General features: G+C 53.3%; 1 long non-coding RNA gene across 3 annotated transcripts in view; it reads right to left on the minus strand.

Annotated features, from left to right (window-relative positions):
- LOC142051110 (uncharacterized) overlaps positions 1-9,234 on the minus strand; it is a 166,825-nt gene that overhangs the window by 41,213 nt on the left and 116,378 nt on the right. The gene's annotated exons all lie outside the window — the stretch shown is intronic.

Genomic DNA, 9,234 nt, shown 5'->3' on the forward strand with positions numbered 1-9,234 from the left:
AAGCTACGGCCCCCCGCTGCCCGGGGGCTGCGATACGTTCCAGGGAACACACAGCATTGCCAGGTGCCAGCACAGCCGGTGTCAGGGCCCAGCCGGGCCCCGCAGCTCCCGGCAGCACTGGGCCGCACGCCCCTGCAGCACCCCAGGGAGGCCCCAGGAGGCCCCAGCCCGGGATGAAGCCGCGGAGCAGTGGGCGCAGGGGCAAGGCAGGGCAGACGCGCTCACCGCTCCAGTGAGACACGGGAGTCCCCTCTGCCCGCCCTGATGGTGCCAGTCCTAGGCCCACTGGGTGCCACCTCTGATCCCACCGCCTTGACCCTGCGCTGCTGCCGGCATCCCCACCGCAGCCTGGAACCAGAGTCCCCAGGAGCAGCATCCCCACCCGGCGCTGAGGACGCTCCGCATCGTCCTGAGGGTGCCCTTGCTCAACTCCAGCCACAGTTTCCACCTCCTGGGGCACACAGTGAAGGTGGTGGGGCTGATGCCCCAACCACCCAACCCGGAACCCAATTCCTTGATGGCAGCCCTGAGACCCAGCGCAGCACTGGATGCCTCAAGCCCCCGCTGACGGCAAGAAGGACACGGCACCGGCGGCACCATCGAGCAGCAAGGCACGCACCAGGTCTGCCGCCAAACCCCAGCAGCCGAGCGGGCTGTGCTTGTCGCCCACAGAGGCCAAACCCCACGGGAGGGGCTGCCGCAGCAGCTGCACATGCCGCCACAACCTCCCAACAACTCCCCGCTGTCCTTCGGGCCCTGGGGGGGCTCACGGCTGCGCCCACCCCGCTGGAGGAGCAGGAGCAGTCGGTGCCCATCACACCCGAGCAGCGGCCCCAGCGGGAGCGTGTGAAGGCGCTGGCCCAGGAGGAGCGGGAGCGGGCGGCCCTGCAGGTGTCACTGGGCAGCTGCACGTTTGTGTGCAGAGGGAGGCCAGCATGGACATAGCCAACGACTACGGCTACCCATAACCCACCGGCCCAGAACCGTCCCCCCTCTTCGGAGCTGCCTTTTCCTCTCTAGCATTTGACTACCGACAGAGCAGTGCCGCGGTGACGGCCTCGGTCAACACCTTCCTTCCGGCTGCCCTGCGAGGTCCTTGCACCTCTCGTGGTCAAGACAGTGTGATCCTGTTCTACCTCATTTGGCTGCAAGAAGAGTAAAGGAAGAAGCAGCTCCCAGAAGCTTCAGCAAACAGTTTGGCAAGGTCTTCTAGCCTGCTTCCACAGTCACAAGACCCAGTGCTGTTAGTATAATGTCTCATTGCCTTCTCTAGAAAGGCACTGAAGCAGAATGGCCTCCCTGTCACTGCTCGCTACCAGCAGCAACAGAGGCCTCAGAAAGGCCAGGATTTCGAGTCTTTCACCAGCAGGCCAGGAGTAGTGCGTTCTACGGGATGTGGCCACTTGTAGCCACTTGCAGTCCAGACACTCAAGGTGGTTTTAGCTTCAGCTGCGGTGGTTGTAGGCACTGAAGCTTAAACCCAAAAGGAAAGAGAAAAAGAACAGCTCTCCAGGCACACGCTGTTCGGAAGTTAAAGCAGAAGAAAGGCCAGCGTGGCACACGCTCAAGGACAGGGCTGCCTATAGCCCTTTGGCAGGGAAGCTTCTCCCCAGCCAAGCGCATTTCTCCTCCTCTCCTACAGTTCTCCTCCCTCTCTGTCCCCGTACCTTCAGCTGCAAGGCCTGACTGCGATTCAGCACTGCCCGGAAAGTGAACTGTCCCAGGAGCCTTCCCTGCTCCTCAGGTTCCTACTTCAGGCCCAAGAGAAACACGGGGGTGGAGAAACCAGAGCGCCTCACACACTGTGGGAAGACTTAACTTCAGTCGGTGAAGCACGGGTTTATTTCAGCTACGCAGTCAAAGGAAGACGAGCGCAAGGAGCAGACAAGAAGCTGCACCTAGGTAGCACCCCACGCTTGCCTACTCAGCGAGTCTAGGCTGCCACTCAGAGAAGGAGCAGATGTTCCCAGGGGGAGGGGGGTAACCTGAGGGTCACAAATGCCCACGGGGATTGAAAGCCAGAAGGGCTAGGACAGTGCGCTGTGCCACCTCCTCTTCCCTGTGGCTCCCCGAGTTCCATCATGCCCCAGAACCTTCCTTTCGAACAGTATATTGGACAGAAGCGCAATACAGCTCCAAGGAGCTTGCTGCTTCTGCGAGCCAGGAGGAGGCCAGAGGCCGCTGGACTCTTTGACCCATACTCACCCCCGGCTTAGAAACGCTGTGCAGCACCCAGCCCCCCACTCTGGAGAAACCACTCACGTAGACAGCCATGTCCTTTGGAGCTCTCCTAAGCTATCTGAAAGCACTCTGAACATGAGGGACACAGTTTCACCTCAAACACAGCAAGTGAAATCCACCTGAGGGTGGCACCCCAGCGCCTCTCAAGGGAGGCCAGCCGTGCAGCCGACCTGCTGAAACAACCAGCCAGAGAGCGCAGCGTGACCACAGCAGTGCCCAGCGCCTTACGAGACGCACTGCTGGCGCTGCTGCAGGGACAGGGTTTGTGTCCACTGGAACAGAGGCTGCCGTCAACCCAGCGGCAGCCGCCAAACCCAAAATAACCCTTAGACCTGGTAGCATTGCCCCAGTCCAGGAACAAACCCTAAATCCAGACGCACCCCACACCTGGCTGCTCCCACCAGACCTAGCAGCATGCACCTGACACAGCAACACCCCCAAATCCTCAAGTTTCCCCCAAAATTGGCAGCAACCAGCAGACCCAGGCACACCCCCCAAAAACTGTCAGCGACCTGTCAGCACAATCAATAATTATACAGCTAAATAACAAAAGGATTAGACAATACTTTGTCTTCACTGCCCCCCAATCCATTTTCTTTCCCTTATTTCTTTTTTTTTTTGCATTTTTAATTTCAGCTCGTTTTGCTTGTGATCTTTATATAAGACCTGCTTTTGTAGAAGCGTGAAAGGTCTCTGTGGTCCCTCTGCTCATGAATCCATTTGCTAAAATAATGTTTTTGAAATCCTCTTTTTTGAAAACCTCTGTTTTAGGTATCTTACTGACCAGTTCATTCATGTCTAATATTGAAAGCTTTTGAAAAGCAGGAACGGGTTTGTTTCTATACAGGACAGCGTTGCTCAGAAATGGACCCCAGTCCCTGCTGGCCTCAGCGACCCAGTGGCACACACTCCTGTTACCGGCTCATCTGGTGGCTGGCTGTAAAGAAATGTCATCTTTTTTGCTGTGGCTGGGGGTGGTGATGGTGGTGTTGCTGGTGTTCTGTCTCAGCTCTATAATCCATAAAGGAACAGAGACTTTAAGGTGTATCATGTTACTGGTTTGACAGGACTTGCATGCTAGAGAAGAGTTGCTCAAGTGACTTGCTACTTTTACAACCTCTTGCTAGAAGGAGCAAGAGGGAACAGGGAAGGGTGTAGAGGAGGACTGGAGCAGCCCCGTAGCCGGTGTGTGCCGCCAGCATCGCCCTCGTACAGCCGTCTCGCCAGCAAAACGCAGGAGGAACAGAGCAGCTTATGGCCACTGCACAAAGCAGCTGCAGCGCAGGAAGGGGAATTTAACTGCGAGGCTGTGGGGCACAGCCCGCGTGGTAGCCGAAGCCTCGCGGGAATCACGCGGAGATGTCAAGCTCTCTAAAGGACCCTGAGATATGAACAGGAAGAACTTAGCAATTGTTGACTTGGTATTTCTTGCAAACGGAAGCAGCTGACGGCTTCCTCTTTATTTGCTTCTAGTCCAGTCCTTGGGCCGATAGGCCAGACCTTGCAGCAGGGCATGCCTGCTGGAGAAAAACTGCTAAAACCGCCTCTTTGTTGCTGCTCCTGTAACCAGAGCGATCGAATTAACCAACCATAGATGTTGCTATACTTCTTGTACAGCCTTATCCAACTGGACGTTAAGTCTGGGGACATGGAGTATACCAATCAGTGCATTCTTTGATCTGCATTTTAGTCCCTCGGTAATCATTAATGTGAACGAAACAATAGACAATGTGCTTCTGTCAGAAAAGGATGACAAAATGTGGTTTCGTGTAGCGGACTGAGAAAACTGGCCAGGACTGCCAAGGTTAAGAGCCAAGTAGGTAAAAGGTAATTCCGACAGGGGGAGATCGCGACCACCGACTCACGGACCACCACCGACCCAAGTAATACCACCTACTCAAAAGAGAACAACAAAGAGGATAACTGAGTCTGCGCAGTAATTTACATATGGAACGAGCAAGTTTGTACCAATCGGTAGAAAGGACAATAATGAATATCTATGAATATGTAAATTTTTGATCTATAAATTGTACGGGAAAGGTGCGTAAGGTACGCACGTTAGGAGCAGCGATCCCGCGTGCATCCGGCGCTGTGAATAAAGAATGCCTGCTCTTTAATACTAAATTGCTGTTAAAGAGTTGTTTCTGATTTTACCGCGTTTTTCGGTAACACTCCTACCAGTCTGTCACGATCCACTGTCGGGCTGAACAATTTGGCAGAGGTTAAACCCCCTTGCTTTCCAACCGACCTCAGGGAATTCTGGGAGGCTGGGGGCGGCTGGGCTTAACTTCTGACTGACTCCAACGTGTTGCCGTGGCCACGTTCCTTCTACATTCTCGGGAACAGAACTAAGACTCAAAACGGAATCCAAGTGCCAAGTCCCTTCATTTGGCCAGCGATGGAGACGCGAGAGAAAAGCAGAGAAAGAGAGAAAAAAGGGAGAAAGGGGGGAGAGACAAAACGAGAGCGACACCAGAGTGTTGTAATACCTACCGCCGCGGGTCTGGGGCGGTCCGTCCTTCCACACGGTCCGTCCCTCCGCACGGTCCCTCCCTCCGCGCGGTCCCTCCTTCCACGGGGTCCGTCCCTCCCCGCGGTCCGTCCCTCCGTGCCGACTGTGAGATTTGATTCTGCGCTTTTGAACAACTGAGGAGACGATAAGCAGTGAGTCACGTGTCTCTCTGATAATGTTTTCCTAGCGTAAGCTTACCTGGGGCTGGGGGCATGATATAATTCAATAGGCTGGAAAAGGAGAAAGAGGACAGTTACCCTTTTTCCTTGTGGTAAAGCTGCACTTGAGCCTGAGCTCTCAAGAAACACTGCTGAGTTTATTTCAGTAAAACTGAAATCGAGAGGTTCTAAGGCAGTGTTGCAAAGCCCTTCAGGATTCAAGGGACACCTGGAGTTATAAACGTGAAACGCTCTTTTTTCCAGGTCATAGATGTTAAATAAGTCCATCAATCGCCCTCTGAGAGCTTGCTTGCATATTTTTATATATTTCAATATTGCTGGAAATTTTTTCAGTTTTCAAGTCCTTTAATGACGGTTCACGGTTTTTAGTATTTCGTATAAAACCAAGATGTTGCTGCTGACCCCACCTATTGAATAGTTGCGTGTTTTAATTGCCCAAGCCTCTGGCTGAGTATTCATGCCATTGAACGTTACTCACTGAAGGTGTGTGCGTGAGGCATGAATCCAACCTTCGTACCCAGGTGGCGAATAGGAGTTTCCCCAGGGACGGATCCAGAGCAGGGAATTAAGCTCTCACTGCACTGCGCTTTGGAGGAGGAGCGGGTTTGTGCCCCTTCTCTGAGTGGATGGTGAGCTGAGGGGTGTTTCGCCCTTAGGGAACCTGAAGCTAAGCCAAAGAATGTCGAGTGAGTTCAAAACCCTGCCCAAGCCTTTGGAACATCCCGGCTCTATTCACTGAGGCAAAGGAGTATTTTAGTTGAGCAACACTTATGCTGGGTAAAATGAGAGGATGAGAGGCTTTTGCTGCTTCAAATACTCATGGAAATGTCATTTTAAACGTGGTTCTTCAGACGAGATAAGTCTGCACCTCTTTTCTTAGCAGGACAAAACTTCTGAGCCTGTTCCCAGAGATAGAAAGAGCACAGGAATTCCGTGGAGTTCCATGGTGGAGGTGAAAGATCCCAACCCAAAGGGTGCTGTGCTGACAAGCAGTGGGAAATACGCGATGCCAGCTCTTCCTGCGTAAGTATGGAATGAATTGGACTGACCGAGCAGTGAACAAGAGAAACCACGCGCACAAGTGTGAGTGGCAATGCAACGGAACTGGCCAGCGCCTGCAGTTACGGGGGAGGAAGCACTGTCACTGCGTCTTAATCTTAAAATCTGTGACACTGTCTAACGTCGCAGTAGGGTGGTCCCCGTGTTCATGCCCCTGGAAGCTGGTTAAACCTGTGCTGTGCTAAGAACGTGTATTTCTGCAAAGCATTTTGGTGGTGTTTGTAGCGGAGTTGTTCTCTTTGAGAGGTCGTTTTGGTTCTGTTTGATGTTGCAAAGGCTCCTTGCAAAACGTAAGAAATTGCCGCTGGACTGAGATGTCCTCCCCCTCTGACTTCTATGAACTCCCGTGTGTGGAAGAGACAGAACTTTTCCTGTTGCTGTAAATTAAGAAAACACTCCTGTGTGCTGAGAGGAGCGGCTGTTTTAAACTGCACTTGGTAGCACTTCTGTTTTGCTGCCATGGATCTCCTTCTGGAGAAGCTGTAACACAGGCTCCTTCCCTTTCTAAAATGTAATCACTCAGAGACTAACTTGACCGGAGACTAACTTGGTGCTGCGCCTGCAATGTACGTTTGCCGTCTGGCAAAGGAGAGGTGGGATTCATTTCACCTGATTTCTCGCTGTCAAAAAGTTATTTTTCTGGTCTGAGCTAATTTCTTGCTTGATCAAAGGAAAGGGAGAGTTCTGCAGCAGGAAAATTGTTCCCCCCTCCCTCTTCTGGTGTTGTGGCTCTAGAAGAGTAGTTTAATCTGAAGGCCTATGTTTTAGAAGGCGAATGTGGAGTGAGAAGAATTCCACCTGTTCTCTTCCTTTGATAAAATCCAAAGCTTGGAAGAGTTTTCTTTGACCCATCTTTAAACTTTTCTCTCCCACCAGGCCCTCTCCCCCTCCAGGGAAGCTTCTGTGCGAGGAAAGAAGGAAAAGCCTCCCTTTTTGCCAGAGGAGCCATCGCCCTCTTCTTCCTCCTCATCCTGCTCTGGTGATCCTAGTCCAGATGAGTTGTTGTGTCTCATTTGTGAAGATACAATGTCCGATGCCGCTGTTAGTGCCTGCTGTGGAAGCAGTTCCTGTGACGGATGTAAGTGCAGCTCCCATGGTTGTTACTTCAAAACATCACATCTGATCTTCTGAAAGCAGAAAGAGGAGATCAGGGAATTACTTTGTCACCAGTTCTATTTAAGACTTAAGCAGAGCCTGAATAGGAAAGGACTTGTCTCACTTAAAGGGAAAAAAGGCAGGAAGCTTTTTTCCCTTTTTACGTATGTAGTTAAATCCTCTTGACAGGTGGAAGGAGGAGTTTGAGAAGAGAGCCTAACTGCGCAGGTGATTACAGTATTAGATATCAAACGCGTTTGGTTTGTCCGCAGCCCTTTCCCTCACACAAAATTATAGAGCCATCTCTGGTGCCTTCCTGTGGTCTGCAGCCAACGGGGAGCTGGGCACTTCATCCACACTCTTCTCCACGGGAGAGGTGGTTAAAAACTTCAGAGCTGTGCTGGTTGTAGCTGGGATAGAGTTAATGTCCTTCAGCGACGCTGGCATAGTGCTGAGGGCACACTGATGTTTCAGCTGCTGTTCAGCGCCTCTACTAGTCAGGGGCCTCTCCAGCTTCCCGAGCTCTGCCCGACAGGTATGAGTGGCAGCGCCAGGGACCCCTCTGCCCGCCCAGCTCCATCAGGGGTGATGCCCAGGTGCGATGGCAGAAGGAGGCCCCGAGCCATGTGTCAGTTGGCCAGAGTGAGTCGGCCAGCATCAGTCGGCCAGCATCACCTGCCCGGACTCAGCTGGCTGGCGTCAGTCAGCGTCAGCGTCTGTTGTCGGCAGTCAGTCAGGACTTAATCCTGTCGGCACCGCTGACCCCCCGTCTGGGGTGTGGGGCTGAGCGCGGTGGTTCAAGTGCCGCCTTAGGCCCGTCAGTCAGGGTGGCTGTGTCAGCCTTGGCTGGCAGCTGTCACCTGTGTTTGGGCACACGGTGCCGTGTCCTGCTCTGCTGAGGGCGGCTCCTCATTCCCTGCCTGCTTCAGCTCGTTTTCCTGCATCCACATGCCTGGGGTTTGCTGGTTTAAGGCAGTGAAACGAACTTAATCAGGCTTCCCTTAACTTTGTGTCTTCTGCCTAGTGAGCCGTCGGACAGAGCTTTGGAGGAAGAATGGTGACAAGCCCCTGCTGGTGTGGTGGTGTTTTACTGGTGTGGAGGAGAGGATACTTCAGTTGGTCGGAGCGAGTCCCCAAACCCCTGGGCCTGTCGCGTGGGCTGCCAACGTTTCCGCAGTTCCCCTCGTCGGGCGGCTGTTTGCAAGGGGTGTGTTTGAGCACTGGGGGTTCAGCAGCCGCCGGGCCCTGGCCCTGGGCAGCCTGCTCTGGGTGACCCTGCCTGCGCAGGGGCTGGACCAGCTGCCCCCAGGGATTCCGGAAGGCCTTTCTCTCCCTTGTGACTCCGTGACTCTGGAACCGGTGCTGCGAGGGGCCAGCGCTGTGGGAGCACTGGGAACGTTGTCTTCGCTGGGCTCTGCCTCTGTCAGGACGGCTGCGTGTGTGCTCTGCCCTGAGACACTCGGCGCCTGCGCCCGTCTGTCCAGGTACGCCAAGCAGTGTGCAACAGAGCACACTTTCAGGAGTGACCTGAGGAGCTTTTGCTAGCTTTGCCGCGTTGGAGAGGGACTGCAGCTCCTGCATGCAGGAATAGTCGTGTTGGAGAATAACCATAGGAGGCAGCTGGGTAAAGTGGCTCTAGTGTCAAACGCTGATGTGTCTTGGGTTTGGGTTTTTTCATGTAAAGGGAAATGAAATCTGTGGTCTGCATCAGATACGGGATCGGGGCTGTTGGGGGCTGTATTTCTGGGGAAAATGTCACTGAACCAGTCATTAATAGTAATTCAGAAAGCTCTATAATTGTGATCTTTCCCTGCTGTTCAACAAAGTGGATGCTGTTTTTTCTCAACAGAGCGTAGTTTTTCTTCCATTTCTTCTTCTTTGGCTTCTTCCCACTCTTTGTCCTCTTTCCTTAGACAATGTGACCTGAGCAGTGTCAGGCAATGGTGTCCCTTCTCTGACCACCAAGTAACTAACGCTTCCCTGAGACCACTTTAGCTTCCACATCTGGCTGAGTGAAAGAATGACGCCCGTCACCCTCAGCCTCCCCCTCCGTGCGAGAGTGAGCCTCTACGTGCACGAGGGAGTCCAGAGTTGACTGAGAGTGCCTTGGGTGCTGCCCTTTCTAAAAGCAAAGGGGTTTCTTGCAGC

This window comes from Phalacrocorax aristotelis, unplaced genomic scaffold (genome assembly GCF_949628215.1).
Source record: "Phalacrocorax aristotelis unplaced genomic scaffold, bGulAri2.1 scaffold_81, whole genome shotgun sequence".
In the NCBI taxonomy this organism is placed as follows: domain Eukaryota; kingdom Metazoa; phylum Chordata; class Aves; order Suliformes; family Phalacrocoracidae; genus Phalacrocorax; species Phalacrocorax aristotelis.